The 25,619-nt window shown below is 33.7% G+C and overlaps 1 protein-coding gene across 1 annotated transcript in view; it reads left to right on the plus strand.

Annotated features, from left to right (window-relative positions):
* Erbb4 (erb-b2 receptor tyrosine kinase 4) overlaps positions 1-25,619 on the plus strand; it is a 1,076,399-nt gene that overhangs the window by 117,494 nt on the left and 933,286 nt on the right. The gene's annotated exons all lie outside the window — the stretch shown is intronic.

The raw sequence follows: 25,619 nt of genomic DNA on the forward strand, positions 1-25,619 counted from the left end.
GCCGGTGGTTTCCAGGAAAATGACTGTACTATTGTAAAAAAAAAACATGCAAAAATTAACACTATATTATTTTTGGAGAGTAGATGAAATGTTAACTATTTAAGTAGCTATCATAGACACATTTAACTGGTTTCATCTCATTAATATCAAATTTTAAGATGTTATATTATGTAAATGGTACTTAAATACATGTGTAGGTTGTTTATTGGGTATATATCTTTTAGTCAACAAGGAATTTGCAAACTCTTCTGTTCCGCATATGTTCATACAGGTACTTGGTGTTCTGCCCTTTATCTACTACTTTTCTGCATTTCCCTATGTTCCACTCTTTCTTCTGTATATGATGAAAAACCCTATAAAGGTAAACATATAGAAATCCAAGAGAGATGATATTGAGCAAAGCTGAACCATATGAAGACCATTTTTCATCATTCTGTTAGTTTGCACTTCATTCCTTGATGCCTAACCAGGTTGGTGAGACCTAATTTTAGAGTAGGAATAATAGGTAAACATATTAGTAAAGTAGACATTTACAAGTTAAGTAAGTGGCTAGACAAAGGCTTTTCTGAATAAAATGAAGAGCTAAAATATTTATTATTTTCTTAGTTCTTGAATTACTCCTTCTACTTCCAGGGTACCAAAATAGGAAAGTGGTTTTGATGGGGACAATTCCAGAGCTCCTACAGTAGCATAATGATATTATCGATCTGTTCTGTAAATCGTCATTTGCTTCTGTTTCATAGATTATGTTTCAAAGATGTCACTTGTAGTTGAATCAGCATCAGGTTGGCAGAGTTGAAGGCAACTTTGGCCTCACTGTTATTTGGATTCAGTTCTCTGAATGTTTAGTTCAAGCCAAATGTCCAACCAGACAGAAATCTGTGCTTGTAGCCATTTATTGAGACAACAAATGCATCATTAGACAAACCAGTCTGGTCACACACTACGGTTAGCCTCCATGTCTTGAGCCAGCTTCCTTCTGTGGATTCCAATTTAAAGCATTTCAATATGCTTCCTAGCTGAGAGTCAGATGAACTAGAAAAAACACTAGAAAAAGAAGTGTTGTGTGAGCTTTCAACTTTTGTCCAATGCAGAAATAGAAAGCTTAATGTTTTTTATTAAGGTTAGATAAAATTGAATTAATGATTCAAAAAATTCAATAAATTTTAAGTGATTTATTAGTATCACTTAAAATAGTAAGATTTAAGCTTTGATGTTCCTTTAAACTTTTCATATAGGAAAGGAACTGATCTCTTTTTAGAATGAAGCAATTCAGAGCCATATAAAGTTAGTGCAGCAGGTCAGAATTCTTAGGGGAAGATAACCTTCCCCTAAGATGAACTATATGCTAGATACCTCTACCTCTGAAGGTATTTGGCCTGCCAAATGGCATGTATTAAGTTATTTATAGTTTTCAAAGTTCTTATTTAAAAGAATATAGAATGAAAGTATAAACTTTATAACCTTCACTAATAGGGCAATAAATCTGCCAGTTCAGAACTCTGCCAACTATTCCTCCATGGGAAGAACAGTGTGTGGTGCTGCTTAGTGGTGGAAGATGCATTGCTGTTTGAATTTATAGGCTTTCTAATGGTGCCCACCATTTTCAGAGATGAGTGTCTATGGGAATCAATAGCTGATTTCTGAAGTGTGTTTAAAAATGTGTGTTTAGGAATATGGTGTACCTGCTTTAGTTTAGGTAAGTTAACTTGAGGATTTTTATCTATACTAACTCATGAGATCCTACACAAAAAATATCAATCAGAAGATTCAGTTAATTCAGATGGTTCTTATGGTGATAGGTTCCCAGGCAGGTCTTCATATTTATAATTTTGAAACCTTTCCTACCTGAACAGAGTCCCTATATAATCAGTAGAAAATAATACTTCAGTAAGCATCCCATAAACATTTACTTTCTAGAAATGGCATACACTTTTCTACATGTTCTGAGAAGAGAAAGTAGGTCTAGACTGTGTGTGTGACTCAGGGGTTGAAGATCTTTACCTCAAACATGTCTGATGTTTGTGTCGCAGAAATCTTATAAACACTAGGAAAAACACCTGTAATTATAGTCTTGAAAGGCAGAACAGGAACCCCTAACTCTGTCAACAAGCTATAGATTTAATCAGTAGATCTTACCTTACCTTAAGGAAGCAGTTGAAGAGTGAAGAAGGAAGATTACAGATACCAATCTTGGGCCTCCTCAAGCACTCTCGCCCATGTGTATGCCCACACATGCAAACACCTACGAGCATGGTCTTTTTGACAATGTATAAGAACTTAAGTTCCATCATGATTAGTGAAAAAGGCTTGATACAAAAGTTCTTGATATATTGTCTAATATATTTATGGAATCTAAAGACATTGTCCTCCAAGAATTTGCCAGTAGAATGTTTGTTACCAAAGATAGGGAAAAGGCAAGGCTAAAGATATTTAAAGAAATGTCCATCGGTGGACATTTTATTCCACTTAATATTAGAAGGAAGATCTAGTGTGAGTAGGGAAATCATAGACAACAGGAATGTACTATCTATTTTGAAGAAAGCATTTGAAAATTGTGAAGAAATATGCTTACTAAAGAGATATCTAATCTGATTAACATTTTATAAACAATATTTACCCATATAGAATCGTCACATAACACTATGTGAATATGTACAATTATGCTTTGTGCATAAGTTAAATATTAAAAAAAAATTAACTTAACATGTTAAAATATGTGTCCATCCATATATAAGTACTATTTTTAATTTAATTTTTTCTTATCGAATATTTGTGATGATTAGTAATATAAAATTCTAGATATATCATGCTCTCGATGAAAATAAATCTATTCTATACTCTAACACTAATTGACATGTCAATAAATATATAAATATCTTCAATTGAAGACAATTATGGTTATCATATACTTTTGTAAACAGTCATTCAAATATGCTATTGATTATTATATATAAATATGAAATTTTCTCTTTTAATTTAAATAATTACGCCTAAAATCCCATAGGAAATCAAAAGAAGATTAAAGAAAAGTTTATATTTCTTTCAAGTCCTTTAACTACACAATGGATCAGATTTTTTTATGTAGACAAGCCTGGATTAATTTCAGTGTTTATGTCAATAACAGTAAAATTTGTGTTTCATGTGATGTTTTGTGAGATACAGATTTAGTTGTCCATTTGGTACTGATCTGTAATGATCCACATTTTCCTTGTATCGTTCACTAATTTAACAACATGTTGGAGGCTGATGAATGTGACTCGTGGTGTCATCAAAGAGGAGCCAACAACTCATTCTACAAATTTAATAGTGAAAATCCTTAATGAATTCTCAGCATGAGAATGTGATTAGCAAAACTCTTTGGTCACCCCGTGTTATAGATTAGACATCACAGCTTATCCTGGGATAGAATTATTTTTTCCAACAATAAACTGCTGCATCTTAATCTAGGAGATGGTTTTATCTCCGTGATGTATGTTTTTTTTCTGAAATAAACATCAATATGTATAAAGTCATGTATTTATATTCCATTAAGACTTGTTTAGATTTTGGCCATGGTGAAATAAAATAACTCACAAACCTCAAGGACTTTAAAACATCAAAGACTTTCTTTTCTGGTGCTCTGTGTCCATTGATAGATGTCAGGGTGCTACCCTTGGCATTGCTTTCTTACTGTGATGCCTAGGTTGCTGGAGCAGCACCATCTAGAACTTGGCAGATATGCCTAATGGGAATGTAGTATATTTAAACTGACTTTCATGACATTCCTACTTACATTGAGGCTGCTTCAAATGGCCATGTGAAACTTTGATGGAGCAAGGAAATTACAGTCCTAGCTATAGCTTGAGGAGGAGAGAAACATGTTCCCGAATAATTCCGGCTAGCATTAAGTATACAAAGTATACATGGCTGTAGCTATCGGAGAAAGGTGACTAGCAGAAAACAGAGCATCCTCTGCTATGAGCGAGAAATCACTGCCTTACTGGCAGTAAATGTTTACAAATACCACACTTGTAGAGTAAGCTATGTAAACCAGTCTTAAGAGTTAGCCTTTGTGATACCGTATACATACATCTGTTGAAATCTGAGCAGCGAGGCTGCGTCCCCAGCACCCCGGCCACCTGCTAGCTTATGCCCGAAATAACAACATACAAACTGTGTTCTTTTAAACACTGCTTGGCCCATTTCTATCTAGCCTCTTCTAGGCTAATTCTCACATATTAATTTAGCCCATTTCTAATCATCTGTGTAAGCACCCCAAGGTGCACTTACCGGGAAGATTCTAGCCTACGTCCATCCTGGGTTGGAGGAGCTTCATTGCGTGCATCTTCCCGGGAGAACGGAGCATGCCTCTCTGTCTGAGGCGTCTGGCTCTGAGAGGAGCTGCATTACTTCTGACCTCACTTCCTCTTCCTGCCAGCATTCTCTTCTGTTTACTCCACCCACCTATGTTCTAACCAATACAATGGGCCAAGCCAGTTTGTTTATTAGCCAATGACCTTCCTCCATCATACATCAAATTTATCTGTACTATTAACTTCTGTTTTTCAGTTGAGGCAATCAATAAAATTGTGAATGGATATGGAATAACAGATATGTAGGAAAGGAAAACCTTTACAAGAATTGGTATGTTTTACTCCCTTTAAATATTTATCTTAAGGCGGGCTGTGGTGGCATATACCTTTAATCTTAGCACTTGGGAGGCAGAGGCAGGTGAATCTTCTTGAGTTCGAGGCCAGCCTGGTCTACGAGAGCTAGTGACAGGACAGGCTCCAAAGCTACACAGAAAAGCCCTTTCTTGAAAAAAAAATCTTATAAAACATAAATAATTCTTAATTATGTGAAACATTATTATGAAAATGGAGTCTTTGTATTCTTGGTTGTATTTGATAGTTGCACAGTGGTCATAACTATGGACTTAAAGAATTTTGGTGAAAAACGCCTTTATTAGCTATAAGGACAATGAGAAAAACTTAGATTTAAAGGATGCTCTAATCAGATAACACATTTGATCCAAGAAACTGCTTATTGAGCTCTGGATTGTATCAGTGCTGAGAACTTAACAATAGTTTTGTTAGATTAATTTTAAATGAGATATGGAGAAAATTCCAGTACATTTCTGAGTAAATTTAGGTCAAATTTAGTAAAGTTTTGGTTCACAAATTATACTGCATGAAAGAATTATCTGGAGAGCTTTATAAAAATCCTAGTACTCAGGATTGACACCAGTCCAGAAAATTAGAAGCTTTCTCTAGAAACGCATGAGACGGATTGCCCAGACATCACTATTTCAAAAACCTCAGTGATGCTAGAGCACGACACTTAGAGAATGACATCTGTGGAATATAAAGGATGTGTTAGAAGCTTTTGCAATGAAAAATTAAATCACTGAGAAGTTTAATATCCTAGTTATTTTTGGTTTCCCTAATAATGTCATTCATTCAATTAATTACATACTCAAAAGTATTTTACTGATCTAATCTTATGAAGAATTTCCACCTAAATTTTCTGGTTTTTAATAGACTTCACCTGATGTGCAATGGTAATCATATCATTATAATACAAAACATTACATACTCAAAATGTTCTATGTCCACTATTAAAGAGGGCATACTGATGTGAAATGGTCATCTGTAGGTTGTGAGATGGTTTGGTGAGTAACTTCAGCTTTCCTAAGGTAACTTTGCTTGTTTTCCTGTTTAAAGTTTATTTCTAGAAGCCATTCTTTACATGTGTATGCACAAAGATACAAACACACCCCTCCCACACACAAACACACACATATGCAAATGAAGATACCTTCTAGGCACTGCTACAGTGGAGAAACACATTGCGTATTGTGAAGTGAGTGTTTCTGAGCTCAGACCTTGGCTTCCTCACTTTCTAGCTTCATAACCAAATTAATTTATTCAAACCCCTAATGCTTGTGCTTTCTCAGCTGATGGGAAGTGGGGATAATATACAATATTCTTTGGATTTCTGTGAATAGGAATGAATGAAAACCTATTCAGTGGCCTGACAGTTAATAAGTCCCAAATAAATGTTGTTGTTATTTTAGTTTTATATTAAGGTCTTTTTAAAAAACATTTTTATTCAGGCATAAATCAGGCATTTTCCTTAGCATTTTTATTCTAATGAAAGCTAAGCAATGATTTCCCATGGCATGATAAGCTTAATAATACCAGCATTTAGAAGAAAGGTCTAGCATGGGAGGATAGTCAGTGGAGCTCGGAGACTGCTCCAAATGAAGATAACAGACTATTTTAGGGGAATCTGCCCTGTTGTGAGACGAGGTGGGGCAATGAGTGCAGAGAAAAGAGCACATGCTAAGTGCATGGAGAAGGTGTTGACAGCCTGGCATGCTCAGGAGGGTGACATGGCTGGGAATGGAAGGAGAAGAAGCCTTCTCTCCTGGTCCTCTTTGTGTCTCACTCTAAGAAGTCTCTGATTAGCTTTTCTGGATGGTAACTGAGAACCTCTGAACCCTGATAATGCAAGTATTGGTATTTTTGGAACCAATAATCAATGCACATCAAATACATTATTCCAAATGACAAGCAAAGTTAGTTAGAGTCTAGGATGAGTCTTTGAAAGGTTTTTAACAGTAGCAACAAAGGTAAATGTTTCATTAATGGCCCTGTCCTGTGCTCTTCATTCAGCCTGGCTTTTCTATCATCTTCAATCATTTAGTCCTTATAATGAAAAGTAGATAACTATAATATGTATAATCATCTTTTATCTGCAGTTTGTAACAGCACGTAAGTAGTAGTAATTTGCTCTCTAATACGGCTTTTAGCCATATGTTCAGCTCCTATTTTCACCAAGAAATTGCCCATTTCATCTTTCCAGAGTGAGTGGCCATGCTTGTTCCAGATCTGTGGTCATATTTTCCGTCTAAAGTGAACCTATTTTTGTAGTTTCCTTTAGACTTACAGAGAGTTCCTCTTTGTACATTGAATTATGAGGACATAAGATATTACTTTTGGCAGATATTTGAAGGCAAAACTCCTAAGTGACACGTATAATAAAAGATATAGGAGAAGTTGGTATAAAATTTCAGAAACTACTATTTGGTAGTTCTAAAAATAAAATGGGATATACTATGGGACAAAACACACTAACCTTAACATAGCTAACAGAATCAGTATTAGGTCAAGTGCAAAATAAACTAATATATTTAATTGTTAAATTTTCAGTTTGTGGAAATATAGATTTCAGGTATTCATCAGTTTTCACTATGAGTGGTGCTGGGTTTTTCCTTGAACATTCTTAGAATTCATTGTTTTTTTCTTTTCTTTTTTATGTTTTATTTGTTTTAATTAAGAATAGATTTTTTCATACAGCATATTCTTATTATATTTTCTTACCCTTAATTCCTCCCCAAACCTCTACAATTCCCCACCCACTCAAATCCACATCCTTTCTTTCATTAGAATACAAGCAGAAATCTAATAATAATAATAAATAATAATTTTTAACTTTACCTTAAATATGTTGATCTCATATAATGTTTGATAAAATATACCACTATTGCAACCAATTGATGAATAATGGCACTGTTGGAAGTTGTTGAAGCATAATTAATATAAATTCAGAGACAGAAATTGGGGTTCAACATGAAGATCAGAAAAGCAAACAGTCAACCACTGCCTCTTACCTTGACCTGAAATGGTGATCCTGCCTCCAGCAATCTCAGAATGAGACTGAACTTGAGATCTGTCTCCTTCCATTTTATAATCTTTCTAGTTCTGGGATTAAATGCATGCACCACTACCACCTGGCTTCTATGGCATGCTAGTGTGGCTATTGAGATTAAAGGTGTGTGTTATTGCTGTCTGGTCTGTAAGGCTGACCAGTATGGCTGTTTTACCTTTCTGATTACGAGGCAAGTTTTGTTTACTAAAATACAAATGAAATGTTACTGCAAATTGTAGCAGTGATGTTGATTTATGTCAATGTGGTATATAAACTCAACATCATCCCAAAGAGAAAGTCCGCCTTGAAAGAATGAAGTTATCTTAAGATAATTGGGTTTTCATTCACAATATAATTACTAAACTGCTACTGTATGGTAATTCCCTCTGTGTTAGCATGAAATAATATGTTTAAAGTCTGATAGTTGCTCTTGAAAAATCTAAGACTATAATGGAAAAATAGACTTTTTAATCAAATATTAAATAACACTAACTTCTCAGAATTTAGTCTTACCACACTTTATGGGGGCAGAAATGAAAATTCGAATTCCCAAAGTTTAGTCCATGCTAATTTACTTAAATTATATTGTAAAATACTATGTCTTTGCTGGGTGGTATTGTTACATGCCTTTAGTCCCAACACAAATCTCTGTGAGTTCCAGGCCAGCCTGGTCTATAGAATGAGTTCCAGGACACACAGAGATATTACAAGGAAATCCAGTCTTATAAAGCAAACAAATGAATAATACTGTATCTCCCATGCTATGTATATGTGCATATATATAACATAAAAATTGTTTATAAACTGCCTTTTGCTCGAGTTCCATTATCTCCACAAAGACAGATTCAGAGCACTATGTATTGGATACAGAATTTTTTTATACTGGCTACATATTTTTTTTTCTCAAAAATATTTGTTGACTAAAAGAACAAATAGATAATGAATGAATGAATACTGATGTGAGAAAGGAGAAGGACAGTTATTTTTATGTGAAGATAGGGATTTCTTAATATTATTTATGCAACATCATTAACCTTTGATGGAAAGTTTCTTGATAAATTTGTAGATGTATTACCTCTGTTTTTGTAAGAAATAACACACAAGGTGTCTTGTATAAGTTGCCCTGTTAATTCAGGCCAGTGTTTTGAAAAATGATAGTAAAATGCCAAAATAATGACATAAGCAGCAATCATTACTTTTATTCTGGTTTCTACAGTTTTGATTGATATATGTACGTGTGTGTGTATGTGTGTGATGTATTCATGTGTGTGTTTGTGTGGGGGTGTATATTTGTGTGTGGATGCCTGCGTGTGTGTACATGCCAAAGAAAACTGAGATGCTAGCGAAGGCCTTGTCCACCTCTCCTGTCAGAATTTTGAATGTTCCTACCATCACTAGTATCTATTGAGCGAAGGCCTTGTCCACCTCTCCTGTCAGAATTTTGAATGTTCCTACCATCACTAGTATCTATTGAGTCCCTTTCATAACTCTTCACCCCAGCTTCCCTCATCTCTAATTCCTTTCCCGAGGACTGTTAATTTATTCTTCAATTCTGAAAAGCAGTCCTTATGTAAATAGACTTATAACTCATACAGCCTTTGGGAATTTTTCAACTTTTCATTCATCACATTTCTCTGCATTTTTTAGGTTGTACACTTAATGATACTTTCTTCTTCAAAATTGATGCTATGTAGTTCTTGTGGTTAAACCTTTTACCTGTGAAAAACATAGCTAGGACCATTTAAGTTTCTAGTATTAATAAAGCTTCTATGAACTTAATAGAGGGACTTTTACATGAGCCTTTTAATAAGTCTGTAATTAATGACCAGTTATGGGGACATAGGTCACATGTGTAGCTTTATAAGAAATCTACGAAATATTTCACATTGTAGGTAGCACTCTACCTTCACATTCTTGCCAGCATTGGGTGTTGTAACTCTTCTTTTGTTAATGATTCAAATAGTATCATGACAGTATCATTAAATTTCTAAAGTAAAAGAAAAAAATTCATTTTGAGAAATTCTTGTTACTCTCATGCTGCACCCCTTTGTCTTCTTCTGATCCCAGAAGCCCTGGAGATTCTTTTATGTTTTTTTTTTTTATAATTTTATTTTGTTCAGCCAGTCCTGAGTTTATCCAGAGCTATCTGTGCAATTGTGGGTATGGAATTATCTAATGACGCCAAAATGGGCGCACCAGTGAGCACGCATCTAAGTACTCCTTCCCCAGAATACACCATTAGCCAGTACTTTGGCAGCGATGGGTAGGGCCCTATTAACTTCCTCGCCATTCAGAAATGGTTGTTGATAGCTTGATAGCTCCAGCTTAGGATAGACCCAATACTGTTAGTTCATCATTGTGATAATTCTGAAATTGCAATTTAATAGGCCCTCTTCTATCTTTGGGCTCGTAAATTCTTTGTCTCGGTTTCTGTAACACTCTTTGAACTGTAAGGAAATGGTATAAATGTGATATTCAGTGCTTAGCACTCAGCCTTTCCCCGTTCTCAACACCTTGAAGAAACACAAACCTCTGCATTCTCTCCATTCATTTTGAAGAGTTAATTAAGAGAAGCATTCTCTATGTCTGTAAACATCAGTGTTTAGAATGTAGTTTGACATGTCCTTTTAGTTAAAATTGGTAAACTCCTCACTTAAGCCTATGACTTCCTCTAACACTGATTTTTTGTTTTGCCTTTTTTTTTACTACATTTATCATATCCTGAATCTAATCAGAGAGCACTTGTTACACCTATAATAGCCCACTATAGTACAAATGGGCACAAGTTGCCTGGTAAGTTGGTATTATACTTAATAGGGATCAGAACTGTGTTAGTCTTTTGATACCTGCATATCACTTTCTAACATTATGAAAACAAGCCAGAAGATAGAAGCACCCAGTTCAGTGGAGCTTGATTTATCTATAACTTGCAACCAAGGCTTATAGTGTGTTCTGAAGTATAGTGTTATCATTTCATTCCATGTGGAAATTGAGGAAATGAAAAAAAAAATGTTCTGGTGGCCTTGAGGGCCTCCATGACTCCTAAGGAGATATCACAGGCTTGACATTAGGTGGTGTTTAATGAATTCTAGAAGTAGCACTAATGAACCAAGAAGGGTTTCTCTCTTCAGATGTTTATCTACTTGTATTATTAAAAGACTGGCTTACAAAAAGCCAGGTTTTCCTAGTCTTTTTTCAGGCATGGTTACTTTGTTTAACCCTCAGTCTTCACCTACTCACCACACCCACAGTTTTCTGTCCCTGCTCGAAACCTTATACCACCTAGTTACTGTTCAGTTGCTGGGAAGAGGCACCATGACCAAGACGACCCTGATAAAACAAAGCACTTGATCGGAGCTTGCATAAAGAATGTTAATTTGTGATTTAATATTAAAGCAGGAAGTAGATGGGTTTGCCACTGGAGGAGTAGAAGAGAACTTTCCATTCTGATTCACAGGCTTCAGGCAGAGGGAAGATACCAGGTCTTCCATTGGTTTTTGTAATCTCAAAGCTTAACCTCAGTGACACAACTTCTCCAACAAGGCCATGACGCCTAATCCTTCTCAAACAGTTCCACCAACTGGAGACCAAACATTCAAATATGAGCACATTGGGCCATTCTTGTTCAATCCACCACACTCTCAGTATTTTTCTTCTCTCTCTCTATCATTTATGTTCAAATAATCCTCCTGCCCTATAGGTATTCAATACACAGTGGCCCTTGCCTTGATTCATGGTTTACACAGGTGCCCTAAATTAAACATATACATAAAAAGAAATGTCTTGGCTTTTTTACATTGTTTGCATTTTTTTTTTGTATTGTTCCCCTGTGTATGTTGACTTCTTTTATTGGCTTATGTGTCTAATGTGAGAGTCTAACCAATCTCAGGATGAATGAGGGAAGAAACTATACAGCTGGAGCTAAGCCAGGGATGGATAAGACCTGAGCTGCTTGATTGGAACTAAGTCTGCAAGTGTGGAGATAGTGCTAGGCTTGTACAGTAATGGTACATGTGATTTCAATTTTTAAATATTAGAAACAGAGTGGCAATGCACATGGAGAGTGAGCAAGTATCTCTCTGGGATGATGTAGAGTAGTACAAACTTAGAAGTATTATAGATGAGTTATATATTGTAGATTTTATTATTATAAATAACTCATAATTTATGCTTAGCTTTCTCACTTTGGTATATACAGTTAGTCATTTCTTGGGAAACTTGTATATGTCATTCTTGTACTATTCATGTGTGCAGACACATTTTAATGATCAAAAAAGACAACAAGAGAAAACTTTATAAAGCACTTGTATTTCAAGTCAGTTTTTGTAGAAAGGGAAGAGCTAATAAAAGCATGTATTTAACTGCCAATCCAGAAGTAAGCTGTTATATTGGGTTTTTATCTTTTCATATATGTATTATCTTGCTTGATCCACACAGTAACTCTGTGGGGAAGTCATGGTGCTTTGCAAATGAAGGAATTGTGACTAAATTACTGGGGAATTCTTATCCATCTCTCCACAACTAATAATGTTAGAATAGTGATGAGCATCCATATATAATCTCAAGACATTCTGTCTAGTGAGAATGGGGAGCCCGTACACAGGCACTTGGTAAATAATCAAGTGCATGCTTAAATTTCAAGATGAATGCTAACTGTGACATTCTTATACAGTGGCTTTCAAATTTAGATTAAATGATGTACCTTCAAGATCCAAACACAGAATCCTCTATCTAGCAGATGAGTTATTTTAAATTTATATAGCATTTTTTGGTGCCTACAAGGAGAGGTATTCTTAAGGTTGTTCTATGTACATGCAAATATGAATTGATTTTTAGTAACCTGTAATAAGAGTTTGAGGACTTGTTACCTATGCACCCCAAATGTTAATAACCAAATTATTAATAGCCTATCTTTTAAAAATGTATCATTTTGTTAAAGAGTGGAGCTAAACACAGTAGATTAATATTTATTGCTCATGTAATGGTTGCTTGAAATATCTTGTGTGTATATTGAAACTTAGGAAAGCAGATCTATGAAATTACTACTCTGTGTGCTCAATATTTTTGTACTTTTTACTTGAGCAAGAGAGACCTAATCACTAGTACTTTTATAAGACTGCATCTGTAAAATATATGATCAATGGGAAATTTTCAAATTAATATAAATTGTTATCATGATCTAAAATTAAATTATTCATAACATTTTATTAAGGTAAAAATTTAGTCATAGGACTTTCTTTTATTGGTAAGTAATTTTAAAACATGTTTCTTTTATAAAAATGAAAGTTTGGGTCTCAAATCTTCTTGCCTCCCTCTTTCATTTTCATAGTTCATCTTTATTGCTACTAAGTCTTCCTTCCTTCAGGTGTCTCCCAGATTCTATCCCTTCCCTGGGGGCTTTGCTACTCTGTATGTAACTGCCGCGTGCTGCACTAGACAGCTGGCTAGATTGTTAGTTCTTCCCAAATCCTCTTCAGTACTGGCCAGCATGATGTTACATGCACATGGGATCACATTGCTGCCATGCTTGCAATATTTCAAAATGTTGCCATTATCTTGTTAATGAACCCCCTACCCCCCGTTTTGCAGAGGGAAAATGTTTCTCATTATTTTAGTGGTACAGCTTGCTGCTTTCACCCTAAGTGTCCAGTTTCATTTCTACTTTGCTTAACTCCTCTCATGAGGACCTGGCCTGCCTGGGTCCCCAGCCTTGTCCCTCTGTCATGCTATTCACTCTTTCAAAGGGTCTCAGTAATTCTTACGTTGAAGACTTTCAAGGCACACTTAACTCCTACCATGGTCTTGACCCTGTGCGCTGTGCCCTGTCCTTGCAATCTGCTCTTTTGTTCTTCTTCCAGTGTCCTACAAGATTTCCAGGCAGCAACCTGTTCTGCTTATCGTTTTAGTACTACCGTGGCTAAAGCGTAACCAGCGCTCAATAAATCCCCACCCATAGGGTGACGAAAGTCTTCTTGTAGATAACCATTTAATTTTGCTATAAATCAGAAGAGACAAGATTAGCAACCCTTACAGTGATAGATGCTTTGCTGACAACCATCACATGCACTCTAGTATAAACAAATGCTAATGAATATTTTTAGATTTTTCTTCCTTCATTTTGACTATCTGATAAGTAATAATTGAACTATAAACTCTTAGCCATGTGTCTTTTCTTCCAATATATAGGACTGGAAAGTATAATAAAGATTTCATATAGAAGTTTATATACATCCAATCTAAACTTTAAGTTATAGACCAAAATAGAAATTATTTCATTATATCTTATATAAAAGTAAAATAGTTAGTTGTTTTTTTAAGAATTGACAATTTTTTAAAATTTCAGTTTATTTATTTTTAATACTCATAAAACATGCAATTACCCATTTTTTTCTGAGACATCATCTAGTATTTCGATAGCATTTTTTGGATAGAAATCAATGGTTTTTTTGAAACTACTTGTTTTTATGTTAATTCCTTCATTTATGTTTCTCTTGAACAATTCCTCATATCAAGCAATTTTAATGGCATACAATATCTTTCTTTCAAAAGTGCTTTATTTAAAAAGGACTACATTTTTAATATCAAAAACTTATAGATATAATACGCTAAATAAGGTCTAAAGAAAAATTGTGCAGTGAAACATTGTTATTAGGTTACTACTAGAAGGGTATTACAGTGATAAGAGTTCTCCTTAAACTTCCTCTTTGTCTGCAGAGTGAGGAATTGCTCTCAAGGCAGGGATGAAGAAGTTTTATAGACACAATGTTTTAGCAGACACCAGTGTTATCATGTAAAAGAGCAAATGCATATTGCATACTTTTGTTTTATCTTAGCATAGCTTAAGTTGGTACTTCTAACACATTTTTTTTTTTTGTATCAAACTCATCAGAACTATGAACTTGCATGTTTTGGGAGCTTTTCGTTGTCTTTAAGATACTGTAGAGATAATAATAAGACGTAGGGATTTTATTTTGTGTGAGTCATTTATCCAAACCCGGGAACTTCATGAACAAAAACTTATACAACAACCCTACAGCATAGGTAGGTGTCTTGAATTCTTATTTAGAATGCTTGCACCCTATATTACTTACAGATTCACAGCAAGTAGTTGAATTTGAGTTTAAATCCAGCAATCTCACCTTAAAATCTGTAAACTATATGACTTTTGCAGTTAAAATTTAAAATTTAATAAGAACGAAAAATAATAGAGGGAAAAGGGAAAAGAAAAGGAAAGGAAGGAAGGAGAGAGAAGAGAGAGACAGAGAGACAGAGAGAGAGACAGAGAGAGAGAGAGAGAGACAGAGAGAAGATGTCTCTGAGGAATTTCAGAAATCCTAGAGGCTCATTGCTGGATTTAGTATGGCTATTTTATTGATGGGATTCCAGTAATCTTCCCCAAAGTATAAAATCGTCTCTAGTTAAGTCACCTGTGGAAGTCATTAGAGTTAAAGGANCGTGCTTGATTTATTATTTTTATTATCTGGATGTGAAAAGATTTTTTTCTGCTTAGAAATAATTAAATGTGACAATGTTTTAACCAAATGAAAGTCAATAACATCAAGTATCAGAATAAAATCACAAAAAATGAGAAGGAAATGCTTTTACAGGATAGAGAATATCCTTGATATATAACTTTAAATTTTTGTAAGTAAAATACTGAGTCCATAATGTATTGGAAAAGAAAATAGAAGAGTTCGACAAAGAAGAATGCAAGAGTTGGAAATTGTGTTAAAATTTTCTTTATAAATATAAGTTCAAATTAAATTTGAAATATGATCTTTCTTCCATTGGCTAAGCATATATATTTACAACAACAACAGCAATAACAAATAAATAAAAATAATAAAAGTACAGATAGCATAGCTGCTGTTTTATATAATCTAGATCATGCTTTAGTTATGCATTTTAGGCATTATATTGGCATGCCTGTGTGTGTTTGTATGTGCTTAAGTATACTTTATCTGTTTGTGTGTGTGTTCTTGCATGTGTATCTGTTTGCATTTGTGTATGGAGGGCAGGGCTTAGCCTGGAATCTCATTCCTCAAGAGTTGTCTACCTTGTTAGTTAATAAGTTTGTTTGTTTGGAGAGAGAGTCCTTCAACAGAGAGTGATATATGTCAACTAGGCTAGACTGGACAGCCATGACCTGCCTATCTCTGCTTCCCCCGCAACGGTGTAATTAGGGCATGCCACAATGCATGATTTGTTTTACATGGGATCTGCACACTGAACTCAGGATCTGATGTTTCTGTAACAAGTGTTTTGGTGACTGAGATGTCTCTAGCATTAAGTCCTTTATTTTGGTATTTTTTTATTGTTTCAGTATTTTTATTGTAAAGAACCCTTTCAAAGAAATCTCCAGAAAACACGGCAAACATTCAAAATAATGTATTTGCTATTAAAATGTAACTATTAATTGTGTACTTTTTAGTCATCTTAAATTTATATACATAAAAATTTACAAACATCCTGAACTTTAGTGAAATTTAAAGAACATAATTACACACAAAATTGTACAGTAAGGAAAATATATGCATAGTTTTTAATGTATATTTACTTAAAATGCTTCTTAGTTTAGTATCTCTAGTACCATGTACATATATGCATGCATGCAATGTAAATATATGTGTTTATCTATCTTCTTTATATCCAGATTTGTTAAGTGAGAATTATGACTTTGTAGACCTGGAAAGAGGACTATTTTTTTTATTTGTAATGATCTAACACATAATACTTTTGCTCTTCTTCTGTGACTCATGAATTGGGGAGTATAGGTCCATAGGACCTCACACACGACTGTATTCATGAGGTGAGTGAGAAGAAGTAATGAAGACATATAAAACATTCCTATGTTAGACACATTTAATACAGATTTTCCCAAGTACTAGAATGTATTTATTGTACAATGTCAAAAGATCATCCTAAGCATTGACTTTGTAAAGATTGTATATGCAAGAGCCCATAATACATTCATGGCTATGTGCATTTTTATGACATCACATTTAGGCTATTCTTGGACAGTTCAACTAGCTTTTTTATTGGGGGTTTAGCAATTTTTTCTGACTGCAATGAGATTCCATCATGAATTATTCTAATGAGGCAATTGGAGACATGACTGATTATTTGGCTGCAAGCCCAACATTAACTCAAGTTGGTTGATTCAGAGCCATTTGCTACAATTACTGGAGGAGTTAAGAGATGCTGTCTTTTATATAGTGTGAGAATACAGAGAAAAATCATTGTCTTTCTCATGGTAAAGCACGTGCCGTAAGAAACACACACACACACCACATACTGTAAATTATTTGTTTTGGTTAGTAAGAAGAACATCAAAATATACCTTAAAACATAGACTGCTTACATTTATACTAAAGAGAAAGACTGCAACTATATGATATTTGTGGTCTTTCCAATTGCAGAGTGAAAAATGACTCCCTGGGCACAGTTAACAAATTATTTAAGCCAGTCATAAGTGGCTATCATGGCCTCTTCTTCTAACTCTTCCCAGTCCTTTTACTTCAACCTCTCTCATAACACCTCTGACTCAAGTTCATGTACTCTTTATATATATTACATTTATTCATTGAATATATTACATATATTCAATGTTGCACAAATGTACTACACGCTGTCAGAGCAGACACAACTGCTTCTGACGAAGTCTTCCTTGATGGTCCTTTACTTGAGTTTATCCGCCATTTTGAAAAGACTTTGATTTAATATTTTACTGTTCAGAGTAGTAAACTTTCTCATAAATATAAATAACTTTGAACCACATGCTTATAAAATAGTAAATGAGCAATAATCATTCCAAATTTCCATTTGCATAAGAACACTTTTATTATCACAATTTCTAAATATTTAGAACACATTGAGTACTAAGATCATTAAATGTTTGAATAAAATCATTTGGTTGAAACAACATAAATAAGAAATCCTATTTCCTAATCATTTTCTATAATCTTTATTTTTAAACGATAGAGATTGATTTAATTCTGAATATAACACATATGCTTTGTTTTATGAAATAAAGACAAGATTATATTTAATTTTAAAAATATCATTCATGTATCATTTAATACATAAATATGTACAATACTTAATTCAGTCTTTAATTGGTACCAAGTATCAACAACTGCTACAGTATTCCAGTTTTTACAATTATTATGTGTTTACAGGGTAGCAATTATAACTGAAAAATATTTTTGCATTTTCAAAGTGTGTAAACTACTAAGAAAACCTATGAATAATTCTGTAGTGAAATGTAATAAAATATATTTAATAAGTAAATATATTCAATGTGTGTGAAACAAATTGATGTTTGCTTAATTAATTTCACTAAATATTCTATTTTAAGAAAGTGAGCTTTATTTTGACATCAGTTTCTTTAGTCCAGAAATAAATTGCACAACTTTCTTCTGAAATAATATATATATGTGACTTTATAATCATATTACTTATAAACATAAAACCATTTAGCAAAATGTAAAAATAATATGACTGTTGAAAGTGCTTCTAGTTGGTAGCTTACCTATAGTCTTTGTTATTACTACTTATATTAAAGTGATTTATTATATTTGCTGTATTTTTTCCTTATAATTTCTTGTAGTTTAAATTTGTACCAGTCTTTAAATAGCCAAATAAATCATATTGTCAATACATTTTAAAGAGAAATAAAAATCTTAAGTTTTAAATACTGAATTACTATAGGAAATTTTAATAAATGGCAATGTTCAGTATTGCTTCTTTGTGTAAAACTTTATAAACTGTTCAGAAAAACAATGACAGGAAGACATAATGCAAATCTGATGTCATATGTGTTGTTTAAATTTTTAGTGAAACAATATTCCTTCCTTTGTTGATACTGCCACAATTTTAGAGAAATATTAATGGGCAAGTTATAAAGAAATAAAAAGTTATAAAGGAAATTTTCGGCCATGAGTGCATTTGACCAAGGAAGGTGATAAAAGAAGTAGTGGAACAGGGGGATACAGAGCTGGAGGCATCTGTCAAGTGCTGGAATATAGTAGCCCAGTGCCTGTCCTAGAGAAAGAGATCCACGGAAGATCAATGTCAGGCATTAAGAAGTATCTCTCACATACTTTAAACATGTCAATGTTTTCTGAGAAGGCAGGGTGTTTCCATCTGTAAGATAAACTTATCAAAGGTTTTAGTATTTGATGTAGAGCTATTTTGCTGCTCACATGGACAGGGATATTCTCTGTCCTGAGCTGTCTGGAGGGTTGTCAATTGTGTTGCAGCATCCTATTCAAAAATAGACCATTTTTTTTTCATATCTCCCACTATTTCTACTTTGATAGCCAGGAAAAATTACATTCTAACAAAACCTCAGTCGTGCTTTTGTTATCACCATAACGATTCTATCATCTTAAATTACTGGAGACTTTTAACTGTGAGACTGAAACAATGTCAACAAAAGAGAATCTACATGCAAGTAGTTAGGGGAAAAATACAGGGGCGTTCTAAGGTGTCTCTTCAAAATGATGTAGTTATGTCTGGAGAATTCTTCCACTGCTTTTTATATCACTTTACTGTTTCTAATATTTTTTCTTGTGTAGTTTCAGATAGTCTAACTCTTGTCTTAGGTGACGGCTGTGAGAAAAGTTTTACCCAGGCATCGATGAACTTTTGTGGTGGTGTAGATGTGGAAAGTATTAGACAAGGAATATAAGGATCAGCTGCTTTTTCAGGGCATCAGGCATCTTAGTGTGGCAGCCCCAGAAAGCCTGGGTCCTTGTGGTAGTCAAGGTTATCAGAGGGTACTTTGTCCATTTTCTCAGTAGATGTCCTATACGTCTAATCAATTGAAATGCACTGAATTTCCATATTTTACTCTGTGGTGAAGTTAATCAAGCAATTTAGGTAGAATCTGCTTATACATTTAAACTTGATTTGCATCCAAAGATCTTAAGTAACTGCTGACGGAAAATAAAACAGAGCAGAGCTATTCATCTTTTATGGCCTGGTATATCTGTGTTATACTACAATGTACAAAGAAGATGAGATTAGGACTGAGTAGTGGAAGAGTCATTTCAAACTTGGAGAATTGCCATCAAGGCTCTTTAACAAAGAAAATGAAAGACCAGATCGTCTTAGTATGCCAACATGTTTTTAAAGTGATGCATTTAAATGTAAATTCCAAAAACATGGCATGATAGTGCCATACTCAAAAGAAACACAATATTAACACTGAAGTGAACTTGATATTAACAATTTCTTTCTTCTTTTAAGATGATTTCTTCCCTCTTAATTGTCTTGTTCACAATTTTTCTTTTTTGAATCAAAGGAAGGGAGGAGAACAACATTTAGGTTCTTAACTCCAAAACAAGTATTCTGATCCCCCACATTCTTCCTTTGAGCAAGGAAAAGGCGATGTCTCTTACAAGCTTTAAGAGTAACAAAAGATATCATGTATTTAATGACCTAACTGTGTACTGGACAACAATACCCAAACAAGAATTTATTGAAATTACCAGCTATCGTGGTCACAAATATTGAGCGCTCTTACCATTAGTCAGAGCATTTCTAAAGCAGTACAACATGTATTGAATATGAAAATAAGATGGATATTGAGTAATGAAGATGTTTGCTTAGGAAAAATGAGATAAAAGTTAGGAATGGAAAATATGCACTGATAAGAGTAGTGTTTGTGTTTGAAGTAGCTAAGAAAATGAATTTTGTACTATGATGTTTGATACAAAGAGCAAAAAGAGACTTTGGAAAACCCACATTTAAAGGTTTTCTCTTAACAGAATGTATAGCAGACGTGCAGATGTGAGTATCACCAAACATTCTAATTTTAATCCATCCAGGTCCAATCAGTGATGATACATGATCTCTGAGCTAGTTTTGCCAATCATTCCTATATCTTGAAAGGTTAATGCCTGGAGATCATGGTATTTTTCTTTCTCTTTCTATGTTTTTTGGGTATCATACTGGGTTTAAAGATGCTACTTGGCATCTGATTCCCTGTCATTCTTGGTTTAGAAGATCAGTTTGGGAAGTCTTTCATCTTCCAGGTATGACTCCTTAAAGGAAGTGTTCTGTGGACTTCAGGTAAAAACATCTATATTTTTTTCTTTTAAAATTTATTTTTTAGTGTACAAAATAAAGAGTTTTAAAAAGACATATGAGAACTTAAAAGTCATTGTAAACTCACATTTCCCACTCCCACTACCTACTTTATTCTGTCTATGCTCCCTTTGATTGGTCCCTTTTATTCCTTCAATACTTCCCAATTCTGCATATGCACACATCCATTAAATATATACATATAGATGTGTATACACATGCTCAAATATTCTTATGCAACTTTTAGTAATAAAACCTGTATTCTTCCATGTTTACTCATAGTTACTTATGAATTATTTGGAATTTTTTCTTCAATTTCTTCTTAGCTTTTAAAGATACCAGATCAGATGTCAATAAACATGGAGCAGATTTTAAGCAGCTTACCTACGATTATATCTATTTGCTTTCTGCACTTTAACTTTTAAATTCATACAACTAATTGTTTGTGACTTAAGAGAATACTATTATAAAAATTGTGTTGTTAGTACTTTCTGCTTATTGGTAATCTGAGGGGTAATGTTAAATTTGCAAGTATTGTTGGTATTTTATTCGTGGTCCTTAGGTATATTTTATACTTTTATTTTAGAATTTTTAAGCTTTTCTTTATTGCATTTAATTGGCTTCATAGTTTCCTCCAAGCCTTATATTTTTATACATTTTGTTCTAAATGATAACGCAATCTTCCAAAGCAACTGTTTCAGACTTCATCAGGAGAAAAGAAAACATCGTTTCATCCAGAAAATCAAAGAGGTCACAAGTTAATTTGGGCATTATATTCTTATATAGATTACATGCATTTGCGAACTTTGGTGTGACTGACTTAATTATATGTCTTTGTAGACTATAATGTGTGTTTCTCAACGAAATTGTGATAGTCATGCAATCAAGATGTTAGACTGGATACTTATAAGTCCAATATTTTACAAAAAAAATTAAATGGGCATAAAATTTTTCAACATATTTTGATCAAAGTATTTCATAAAATATTTGGTATATTTAACCTTGAAGCAGAGACTGTAATTTATTTATTGTCAGTAGACACAGACAGACAGACAGACACATACACACAACACAACACACACTAATCTGTTACAGCTTTCTAACTCTGAAGACAGCCCTGCCTGTCTTCCTTTGAAATAAGTGAATGGCTAGTGTACTGGCATGCATGCATAGAATGAGAGCCAGTCTTAATAGCTCAAATAGTGTATTTTGAGTTGGGAGTAGAATGGAATTTATTTAGAGTCTGCTCACAGCTTAATCTGCCACCACCAGTGTCAGTGGCCTTGGCTTTCGCTCCCAGCTTCTTTTGATGAGCCACAAAACTTTTTGCCCTTTTCTGACTAGCAAAGGTATAATTTGCCATAATATTCCAAACTTCGAATCATTATGTTCGCTGTTGATTCAGCTCTTTGAATGTTACATTTTAAAGAGAAGAAAGTAAGTGTGAGTCATCTGGGAGAGCTTGCATTGTTTGTCAGCCTTTTTGCTTCTTTTCTTTGGAGGATTGTTTTGCTTGGAACGGCTGCCTAGTGCATTATCCCTGGCTTCCCCACTCGGCAATTTGCTTACTGAGAATTCTTTATTAGCAGTAGTAGGAGTCAAGGGGCTTTGGACAGAAATTCATTTTTTTTAAATAAAAAAAAAACAGGTTCTAATTGGGCAGAGGACAACTTGGAAAAACATAGCATGCACAGTGTAAAATTTTGGCAAAACATGCTCTGAATCCGTTCCCGAGTTTTATTCCACCTCCCCTTTCCCCATCTCCCAGACAATCAAATCTGTATGCTTTGTGGGTTCAAAGGAAGGAATAATTGAATAAGGAATTAAAAGTATGAGAAAAGCAAAGAAGTCAGAGTTCAGTACTGATATATACAATAGTCCACGTAAATTCTACATTTTATAGATACCATAATAAACTACCCAATTATCAAAGTTCTATAGAATTATGCTCTTCGTGTGCTCACTAGCTGTTATTCAATAACTTGACACCTCTCAGTATAATTTCTCCAATATTGATTCTATGGTTCTCATTGTTCGTTTGCTAGCTGTGAGTTGGGTTCAAATCCATGAGCAAGAATGATCTAATGTTTCTGTAAGTTTATAAGTCTGTGTATAAGTATATATATATAGAGTTTTGTTTATCTGTGATGACATTTCACACTAAATTGAAAACGAAAACTGAATGCAAATGTTGAGGAGAGCCATGTTCCTCAGCGACGGTGACCAAGTAATTAAACAATTCTTTTGAAAAGTTTTGATTAGTTATGCTGTGTTTAGACGAGACGAGCATGGTGACTTAAACATCAAAGAACAATTATTCTGTATAACATCATAGGTTTTATTGTCCCAATGAATGCTAGGTTTTAACCAAATGATAAAGTTTATGTGTTTAATTGTGTTCTTCTAAATTATAGAAAAATTGTATTCCATGATAAAATATAGTAAATTATAAGTTGAATTTTATTACAAAGTTTTATGTAATGAATTTCCTCAGCTTATATTTAATGAAGGAGACCATAGTTCCTTTATGAGCATTTTCTACCAATGTATATTCCTTTCTATAGTTTATATTTGTATCACGTTGTCTAAGATGTTTGTGGAATTCCTTCAAAGTGGATGTGACTATTACGTATGAAAACTTTCAGTTAGAAAATAGTTACATATATAAGTAATGAACATTATCAAATCATCTACCTGTGTCCTATTGATCTATAAAATTAGTGCTGATTTTGAGATATCTGTACAATGAACCACCATGATATAAATATAAGTGCATTTTATTCATATAGAATAATTATCAGTTCTAAATCTACCTTGTCACAAACATAATCTTTTTCTTACTAATAGCTTAAGAAAATTATATTTTAAAAAACTGTTATACATTTTACATGTGTCATTTAAGCATATAATTATTAAATACTGATCCTTTTGATTAAAATTATGTAATATTACACTTAGTAAATAATATGTTGCTTAAATTTGGTATGTCAGTGATAATACAATGTATACCAAAAGATACATTTAAGACTAGATCTTCCTTATTTTTATAAGAAATGTATAGAATGGGATTAGTAAATAGATTTCTCTTTTGTCAAAACCATTTTATTAAATTAAGTATAATTTGCAATTCAATTTAAAAACATCCTAAAAGAAAAGTTATAAATATTTTTATTACGTAGTACAGAGTTAATAGCTTAAATATAGTTTACTTATAGTACAAATTTAACAATATTTCTCATATACTTTCTGAAAAGGTTGTAATAAATTCTTTAACTAAAAGCTGTAAAATGACATTTCAATAAGATGTTTGGGGTTAAATTAACACTTGATAATAACAGATTCAAGTCTTATTATTTAAATTACTTTGTCTTATAAGCAGAATTTTCTTATTTTCATCATAGCTTTTTTTATCAACCAAATTTTGAAAAACTACAATGGACCTCATCACATTCAATTTCAATTGTTAATAAAATTAAGTTTGTTAAATTAAAATTATTTTATTTTATTTTTATTTTTTAAAATGCCTAAAAATGTGTGCATGTTTCAAAAATTTCAAATTAACCTTTTATTCAGTATAATTCCTTAATCAGTTTCTTTTTCTTTGAGATTGTATTGGCGAGGACTATGTCTCCTTTTTGGCTTGGTGAAGTTTTAAATTAAGGATGTGTGATTGTTTATGAGCCATTTTTTAATTTAAGGGCTGAGTAACAACATATCTTGGACATCTTAACTTATGATCATGTGTGGACATATTTGACATCAGTGTCAGGAAAAATATCACACTAATAGAGTATGCATGATAGTTGTGTGTGTGTGTGAGTGTGTGTGTGCGCATGTATAGAGATTGTGTCCTAACTATACATGTGGCTCAAGAACATTAATTTGAAAGCATTAGAATAACTTCTTCAGATATCAAACCTAATTTGTAGATGGAGTAACTCAGACACTGCCGCAAGCATAAGGTCATGAGATCCTTAGCATCTATGTAAACAAACAGCATCTGTTTGTCATCACGGCTCTTAGGCTGTCGGTAGAACCAGGAGAATCCCTTGTTCTCACTGCCCAGCCAGTCTAGTAGTGCTGGCAGATTATGTGTTGAGGGAGAGAGACCAGCTCCGAAACAAAGGTGGATGATGACTGAGAAAGTTATCCTCCTGACTGCTGGCTTTCACTAACATATGTACACAGGTATAACACACATACACACACACACACACACACACACACACACACACACACAGGACACCACCATCAAACCAACTGGCGATTGCTAAAACAGGAAGTAGTTGTGTGTATAACAGAGAAGATCATAGATTGTCTTCTTTATGCAGTTTCCTCGCTGATATTTGTCCTTTTATTTAGGTTACTTTTATGCAACTTCAACGGTTAAGTTCTACCTTTGGCATGCAGGAGCATCCAGTTACATATTTGAAGGCAGGGCTTTTTTTTTTTTTAATGCCTGCTTAAATTTCCCCGTACCATGTGTTTATAGTCAGAAATGGCGTAAGATCCCCTTGAATCATTGGGCAATGAGCTGGGAAGTAAACCCTGGTCCTCTGCAACAATGGCAGCTGATCCATACCTTTGAGTCATCTCTCCAGTCCACCCCCTCAAAAAAAATCAATCAAGATTTTGCTATATCTGTCAGTAGAGAAGATAAAAAGAATGGCTTTTGCATTCAGGAGATTAGAGTAGTATCTTTATACCCTGAAACAGGATATGTATTAAAAATAACCTTAAATGATGAATCTCAAGAATTTTCATAACCTGCAATATACTTCCTACATAAGTATTTTTGTTATGTCTGCATAAATTATGCATTTTAGATGTAT

This window comes from Alexandromys fortis, unplaced genomic scaffold (genome assembly GCF_014885135.2).
Source record: "Alexandromys fortis isolate MF-2015 unplaced genomic scaffold, M_Fortis_MF-2015_v1.1 scaffold_40, whole genome shotgun sequence".
NCBI lineage: Eukaryota > Metazoa > Chordata > Mammalia > Rodentia > Cricetidae > Alexandromys > Alexandromys fortis.